The sequence below is a fragment of the Mauremys reevesii genome, linkage group 5 (genome assembly GCF_016161935.1).
Source record: "Mauremys reevesii isolate NIE-2019 linkage group 5, ASM1616193v1, whole genome shotgun sequence".
NCBI classification, from domain to species: domain Eukaryota; kingdom Metazoa; phylum Chordata; order Testudines; family Geoemydidae; genus Mauremys; species Mauremys reevesii.
In genome coordinates, this window is record NC_052627.1 from 40,229,509 (window position 1) to 40,237,003 (window position 7,495).

The 7,495-nt window shown below is 37.8% G+C and overlaps 1 long non-coding RNA gene across 1 annotated transcript; it reads left to right on the plus strand.

Annotated features, from left to right (window-relative positions):
- The first annotated feature begins 1,870 nt into the window (after positions 1-1,870).
- On the plus strand, positions 1,871-6,692 carry LOC120407118. Its single transcript, XR_005599800.1, has 3 exons — positions 1,871-2,329; positions 4,945-5,107; positions 6,344-6,692. It is a non-coding gene; the product is annotated as an uncharacterized LOC120407118 (long non-coding RNA).
- Positions 6,693-7,495: the final 803 nt, after the last annotated feature.

Consider the following 7,495-nt stretch of genomic DNA (forward strand, 5'->3'; position numbering starts at 1 on the left):
CAATAGTTTGCACACCCAGTGAAAGAGGCAGAATTCATGTTTCACCAGTTTCTTGGGGAAGGGCTAAAAATGAAGCTTTTCTCAACAGTGATTCATCAGTCTGTATGTATGTGTGCACAGGAAGTCGTGAGACACAATCTTTGACATGTTAAAGATTCTGAACTTGGCCAGTGTTCTAAATCCCCTGCTGAACGCTGATGGAAATCTACTGCTGGCAAACCTGAGGCTGTCACAAATTTAAGCTATTACACTCGGTCATATTTATATTCCACTAATGGTAGATCAGTCTTAATAAAGCCAAACTCCTCTACTAGTTTCAGTTACAAAGAGAATCTATGTGGTATAATGACATCAACTACTAGACAGCATGCATTTGGCTTTCTTACCAGTGGGAGGGCATGGACAAATTCTTCACAGCCACTTTTATAAATGATGGATGTATTAGCCCCTCTTCCTGCCAAAAATATACTAGGAATTTGGCTTTCAGGCTCTCCAAATTTGGCTCAGCTAAGCCATTTAGCTCTGAAATCTCAGTAAGTAGCATTGTGCTGATTCGTTATTTAATCATCCACATTACCCCAACAAGATTATTAAGAATAGCCCACATCACCCATGTGAGAAGAAAGACCTGCCATCTCTAGACACAGTGTCTTGATTACAGATAACAGCCAATTTTTTAATGTAGGAGTTTCAAGGTGAGGCAGACAAAATAGTATTCCTCCTGTCTTCCACTTCCTATGATCAGCTAGTCTTTAGAGTCTATTAATGCTTCCTGGGGTAAAACAGAAAATAGTCTGCATGTGTGTGTATGTGTACATAATATTAAGAGGCTGGACAAGTTTCTGAAGAAGAGAATGATTCCTACAGGAATTTTTTTTATCAAAAGTTTTGTTAAAAGGAATATTTATCAAAATTGTAACATAGTTGGGGGGAAGACTTTTTAAGTTATGGGATGGCAATCCAAATCGTAATTTTATAGCTCCATGATAGTGTAATACTTACATGTATTGTTTCATAGACACTTTCTGTCTTTTAAATATGATCATGTTAAAATATTTCCTTTCAGGAGATTCTAGGAAGTGTTGTCAGAGTGAAAATATCTGAGATTTGCACTGGTTATGACCAAAGTGTGTACAGATCCTTCATTAGGTAATGAATTCTGAAGAATGTCATTGAAATGGAAAGATTCAGTGTTTGTGCACATGCACAAACAACAAATGCTTTCAAAGGTATAAAGGCACTTAATGATCTTTACAGGCTTAAATACTATATGTTACATTGAAAGCCATCATTAAGGGTGTGATTTTTTTATAGAGCTAGGTGTTTAACATGGTGTCTATACATCTATTGTCAGCTAGTGTAAATCGACATAGCTCCCTTGACATCCATTGTGTATAACTTCAGTATGTAATCCTGTTTTCATTACTATATCTCCATATTTGTTACCACAGAGGTATATTTCCTTATATCTTCTTCCTATGATCAAGGTGCTGCTCAAAATGTCAATACATGGTTTGCAGTGGTGTTTGTCTAAATATTAATACACCATAGAGGGGATGACTTAGTTATACTTAACCTGACTGATAATTGCTCACTTACAGCTCTATTCTTTTGGGCAGGGATTGTCTTTATGTTCTGTGTTTGTACAGTGCGTAGCACAATAGTGTCCTTGTGATAGGGTGCAACAGACCTTCATGGCCCCTGCTGGAGGCACCTTGCCCCAGAAAAGGAACAGTGAAGGTGGGTCCTCCAGGCTTGCCTAAAGAGGCTGCACAGAAGCAGCCAATCAGAGCCCAGCAGGCTCAGATAAAAGGAGCTGCAGGGCCTTAGTGGATCAGTTCCTGACTGGGACCTCCCTGGCCACAGGAGCTCAACTGGTTGCATTTGCTTAAGCTGAGAGAAAGGACCTGAGAACTTTAACCCAGTGGAAAGAGGCTCAGGGAAGTAGCAGCAATGAATTGAATGAAGCGGTATGTGGCTGCTGTTTTTAGGGTTCCTGGGTCAGAACCCAGAGCAATTGGCAGGCCCAGGTTTCCCCACTGGTCACTGACAAAGTGGAGGAAACCCTGAAAAGGGGACAAGGCTTGTTGGAAAGCCCAAGAAAAGGGCTGAATTTAAAGGGCTCAGAGCCGGGGCTAAACACCCAGTTGAGACAAACAGTTTTTGTTGGACTCTTTGCTACCCTGGAAGGGGTTCATTTTGACTTTACGGCCCAGCTGGAGGGCCAAGCCACAAAAGACCTGCCAAGTGAGGTTGACCATCTACAGGAGGTGCCAGGAGTGGGAAAAGGACTGCAGTACTGCATGCAGTAGCAGGAGGCACTCAAGAGGTGAGTGCTCCCTGTTATAGTGCTGGTCTACAACTAGAGTTCCTAGGCACTTCTACTAAATACAAATTAACAGTTCAATAGTGTGATCAGCAAGTGGGTTCATTGTAGCTAAAGAGTGGCCGGAGATGGCAGCATTTCAAGTGACCTGTACGTTGGGTTTCCAAAGATTAATCATGTTGAAAATTCATGTAATCCAAGAACAAACATATTAAAATCTGACCACCACTAGTTGTCTAATTTTTATGGTGATGATTTTAGCAATAGGAATGGCGAAATCACATCTCCCTTCAAAACTCTACTTTTACTAGTTCTGGTTTTGCTACTGAGTCTGTGGCTAAATGTAATTTGCTACTGTGCTGAAGGCTTTCACCTCTCCTGAGTTATGGTCCCAACCCGCATGAGTGAACAAAGGATAAATATTGTGTGCTATTTCTCACCAATTTGTATATAATATATTGCATAGCCTTTCAAAAAATCCGACTATAATTTATTATACAAATATTTTCTAGTCTTTTCCCCAAAGTGTGAGGTCCATAGTGTGAAAAGCATGTAGAATAGATAGCAGACGGCTGTGAATTATGAGGCTCTAATTCTATTGAGGGGCTTTGGAGATGTCATATAAAACATGAAAACAAAGTGTTTGCGTGGTTTTTTAAGTTACAAGAACTTCTTGATGGGAAGTATAGTCCTGTTTCCAAATGTATTTATCTTATTATTCTGTAAAATACATGGGTCTGATTTATAAAATCTTGTTGCATGACATCTGGAAAGCTTTTTTTCCTCATAGCTGTGCACTATTTTTGAGAGAGTCCTTTTCTCCTTTTATAAATGTTTCCCTGTCCTCATTCATTCTGAAGTCAAAATGATTTGACATTTTGACAGCTGAAATTTTTTCTGGGAGAGAAGCCACTTAACAAAATTCAGATTCATCCAGTACTCTTTTCTTAATCATTTTATTAGGTTGTGTATGAGAAAAAGAGTCTTACACACATAATGATCAAGGTAAGTTGGAGCACAGACTTCAGGAAACAAAAGTGCTAATACATCTAGGTCTGAGAAGAACAATTTTAAAATTTGAGCTTGTGGGGCTGGTGGTAAGAGGTAGTTCTACAATGCCTCTCACCAGTTTAACATGCTAGGTATGGAGAGATGAGGCAGATAGCACCCTTCTCCAGTGTTATGTTCAATGAAGATGCAGCCTGCCATTTAATTTCATCCCTGTGTCTGTGTGTCCTGATCAAGGATTTCTTGTAGTAACTAATATAGACTATAATACCCTCTCCCTTTTGAAAATGCCTGCCCCATACACCCGTTTGAGTGGAAGATGGCAGCCTTTTCTGTGCCCATCATAGAAAAGCCTGCAGTCATTTTTCAAGTTTCTAAAGAAACAGTTTTAAAAATTAAATCACATCACCAAGCCAGTGAAATTTGTTCAATTTCCACCAAGCTCTGTAGCTGGAGAGGAAGTCCCTTGACTTCTGTGCAGCTGTGTCTGTGTGCACTTCACAGTAAGATCAGGGCCTATGTTGGTAACATACATGTTGATGGAGTCAAGAAATGCAGTAAATCCACAATCTTAGACTTCTTCTAGACTTACTTAGAGTCAATTGTGCATTAGGCCTTCAGTTTCCATGCCTTAAAATAAACAAAGTGCTTTATGACAAGAGCTTTTCTTTTCATTTTTGTCAAGCAGGAACACAATCTTCATAGCACTACGTCAGAGTAAATTAAAAATTCCTTCATTACATTTTGGAGAGAGAAGACACTTTAAAACAATTGTTATTGTACTGTACCTTAAATATTTTACCCTGAAAGTGATGGTAAAAAGACTGTAACTATGGTAAATAGGGAAATAAAGACCTCAATATTTTAAGGAAAAGGAGTATGGTATTTGAAATAATTGTACTTCCCAATGATAGAGCAATTACTTTTTTCTTTTAGTTGTAATGCTTTTTCTCAGTGCTAAATAAGTCACCATCATTTTTCAAGGGTGTAACTTGCAGCAAGACAGCAGTAACAATTACATATTGTTTTCAAATAAGATGCCATTTTCCTTTCTGGCAGACAGCAATGGGTTTTAATGTTTAACGGAGCACACAGATGCTTCCTTGACAATTGCAAAGGAAGAAAAGAGAGGAAAACAAAAAGACAGAGAAAGTACAAATAACAAATGAGAAACTCAACTTACATGACAATTAGTCATATCAATCCTTGTGACGTACTAGGTATCTCATGTATATTTTTATCTCTGCTGCTGGATAAAATATCTGATAGTAGACCTATTTGTAATGGGATAGGTCACCACATCACATCCTATTGGGCTGAAGCATTGACTTGATTTTTCAAAAAATGCAGTAGTGCAAGAAAGCCTTTATATTTGCTACCTGAAGCCCCCATACCTGATGGAGGTCATAGTATGTTGGTATTTGTATGCTTATTCTTACTGACAGAGCAGTATAGATTTTAATTTTGATTACACATGAGGCCACTATGCTAGCAAAGCCTATCTATTCATGAGTGTACGAGTATCAGTAGACAACACCTCACTTTCCTAGCAAAGAAGAAATGTGTTAACTTTCCAGAGGTTCAAAGATGTACACGAATATTTGTTGCAGGGCTGGTGTCAGCAATCCAAGTTAGGATGGGTCTTGTGACCAGGAAATCAGAACAGGCTACAACTGGTTGCATGAACCTCTACATCAACAACAATTCTAGAGTCTCTGATGCTTTCAGCATATCAGGACCAAATACGTCCTTCAAGAGCTGCTTAAGCTAAAGGTAATGTTATGCAGCTGGACCAGGTAGGTTTCTTCCTCTTATTTTTTGGGGGGAAATTAAATTCTATTCTTATTTGATTAATATAGATACACACACACACTTTGCAGAGGTTTATTTTCACTGTTGAGAAAAATAATATCCGGATCTTAGTACTCCTGAACTGTACTTAAACAAATAAACTAACACCACCATTTTGCACTTAGATACAAAGAGGGCAGGCACCTTAAACACCAAGGTAAGGGAGAACTTAGAAATAGGGTAAAGATGGATCCTTTATCTGAGATTGTCTAAATACTTTATAAATGTAATTAATTAATCCTTGCAACATCCTTGGGGGGTAAATATTATTATTTCTAATTTATGGATGTGTCAAATGCAGAACTGAGGGGTATGTCGCCCAAGGTCACAAAATGACAGAGATTATGAACAGAACTCAGATCTCTGGACTTCCATTCCTATGTTCTAACCACCAGACATCCCTCCCTCCCTGTTGTGAAATAAACACTAGTAAATCATTCTAAGGACGATACCCATCAGGATTGTTGTGCAAATTGCAAGTGTCTAGTAAAAAAGAAAATCTTACTTAACAAGCTTTTCAAACTCTGAAGTTGTGCTTTAGTTTAGATGATGGCATGTGACGTCCCTCTCTGATTCCATTCCAGGAGCTCAGTCAAACTGAAAAACAGTGATATTCTGATATGGAAAACCTAATATTTGCCTAAGGGCCAGGACAGTAGCTATGACTGTCATCTACTCCTTTTGGCCTCTTCAGCCCTTCAGTACAATTGACGCTCTTTATAAACAGACACACATTTCAGTACCAAAAAGGAAGTGCTATCTAGTAGTTACAGTATAGAAACAAAGGAGAATTGATTTGACTGTCATAAATCGTTTTAATTTGAATCAAGGGCTATACTGTCCAGTATTTGCAAATGCCGATGCAGCCAAGAAATATAACACTTGCAGTTCTGTTACCCACATGCTTTCCACAAGTTTGCAAGTTGACCCCCCAGCTTTTTAATGAACAACTATATCCATTCAGAATGTGTGTAGCTCTTTAAAATGACTAGTCTTAAAAAAGAAGGTAACATGAGTTAATTTCAGTTCGGCAAGAAATTGGGCTATCATATCCTGACCTTGGAGCACATGCTTTGAGATGAGAGCCATTTTTTTTCAGCCCTCACATAAACAATTCAGTGGCACAAAAAGTAATACACAGCTATCATTTTGTTATAGATGATAGACTGGAGAATTGAGTGGTTTCAGAAGTGCTTTCTTGGATCAATCGATAACGCTTGCTAATATCGTACTCAGAATCATCTAAGGAAAAGTGACTCCCAAAACAGCTACAGATCAGGAAATACTTCCTCATTATTACCACCAGAAACCATGAATGAACCCACTGGAAAAGAAAAACAAACAAAAAATATTGTTACATAAAACAGAAATGTGTCCAGATCAAATTCCACAACAGGTGCACATTTCTTTCTGCAGGTAGTTAGTGTAAAAAATCAAAGCATTTTTCTTCATGTTCCATTTTATAATTATTCATGTTATATCTGTATTTTAGTAAATAAATGCAAAAAATGTCTCAGCCAAGAAAGAATTGCTTGTTTAAAATCAAAGCCTAAGGATTATGAATTTTAAGGAGATATTCGTTTCCTATCTTACAGGTGTGTTGTAAGGCTAACATTTTTAAAATGTTTGTAAAGTGTTTTGAGATTCTTGCAATGAAGGCATCCATTAAAATATTTAAGTCTAATGAATTTTTAATTATATTATTTGTGTGAGAAGCGTTATATAGTCTACTATGGACCAGATTTACTGATGTCTTCTGCTTTGTACTGCTTTGGTGATGCAAAGCAGCCAGAGACTCTTTTAAGCTGGGTGTACAGCTACTTCAGGTCACCAGAGGATACCAGTGAATATAGTTTGTTTCTATGAGGTTGATTTCATAAGTGCTTGTATCAAAAAGAATAAAGTAACTGCAGTGTAATTTTCAATGTAACCAGAGTATACGCATCTAACGAGAAAGTCAACCTGATATTCAAATTTAAGTTTACATTTTGAATTCCTAAGTGTGAGTGGCATATATTAAACAAAAGTGCCCATTCCTAGTAATTAAAGACCTATATTCTGGCAATGTCTCCTATTAAATATAGCTTGCCACATTTACTGGAATTTTATTTTTTTCTATTTTCAGGTTATGTGATTCTTTGAGCCAAACATAAATTTTAGGAAGGAGGAGGTTGCAGCTCTGGAAAATGTTGGGACTGGGATTTTTAAAGGAGCCCAAAAGAGAGCCAAAGTCCTTTAGGCTCCTTTGAATTTCCCAGCCTCAGTGCATTGAAAAATATGATATTATGTGGAAGGCATGTACTGGATTGG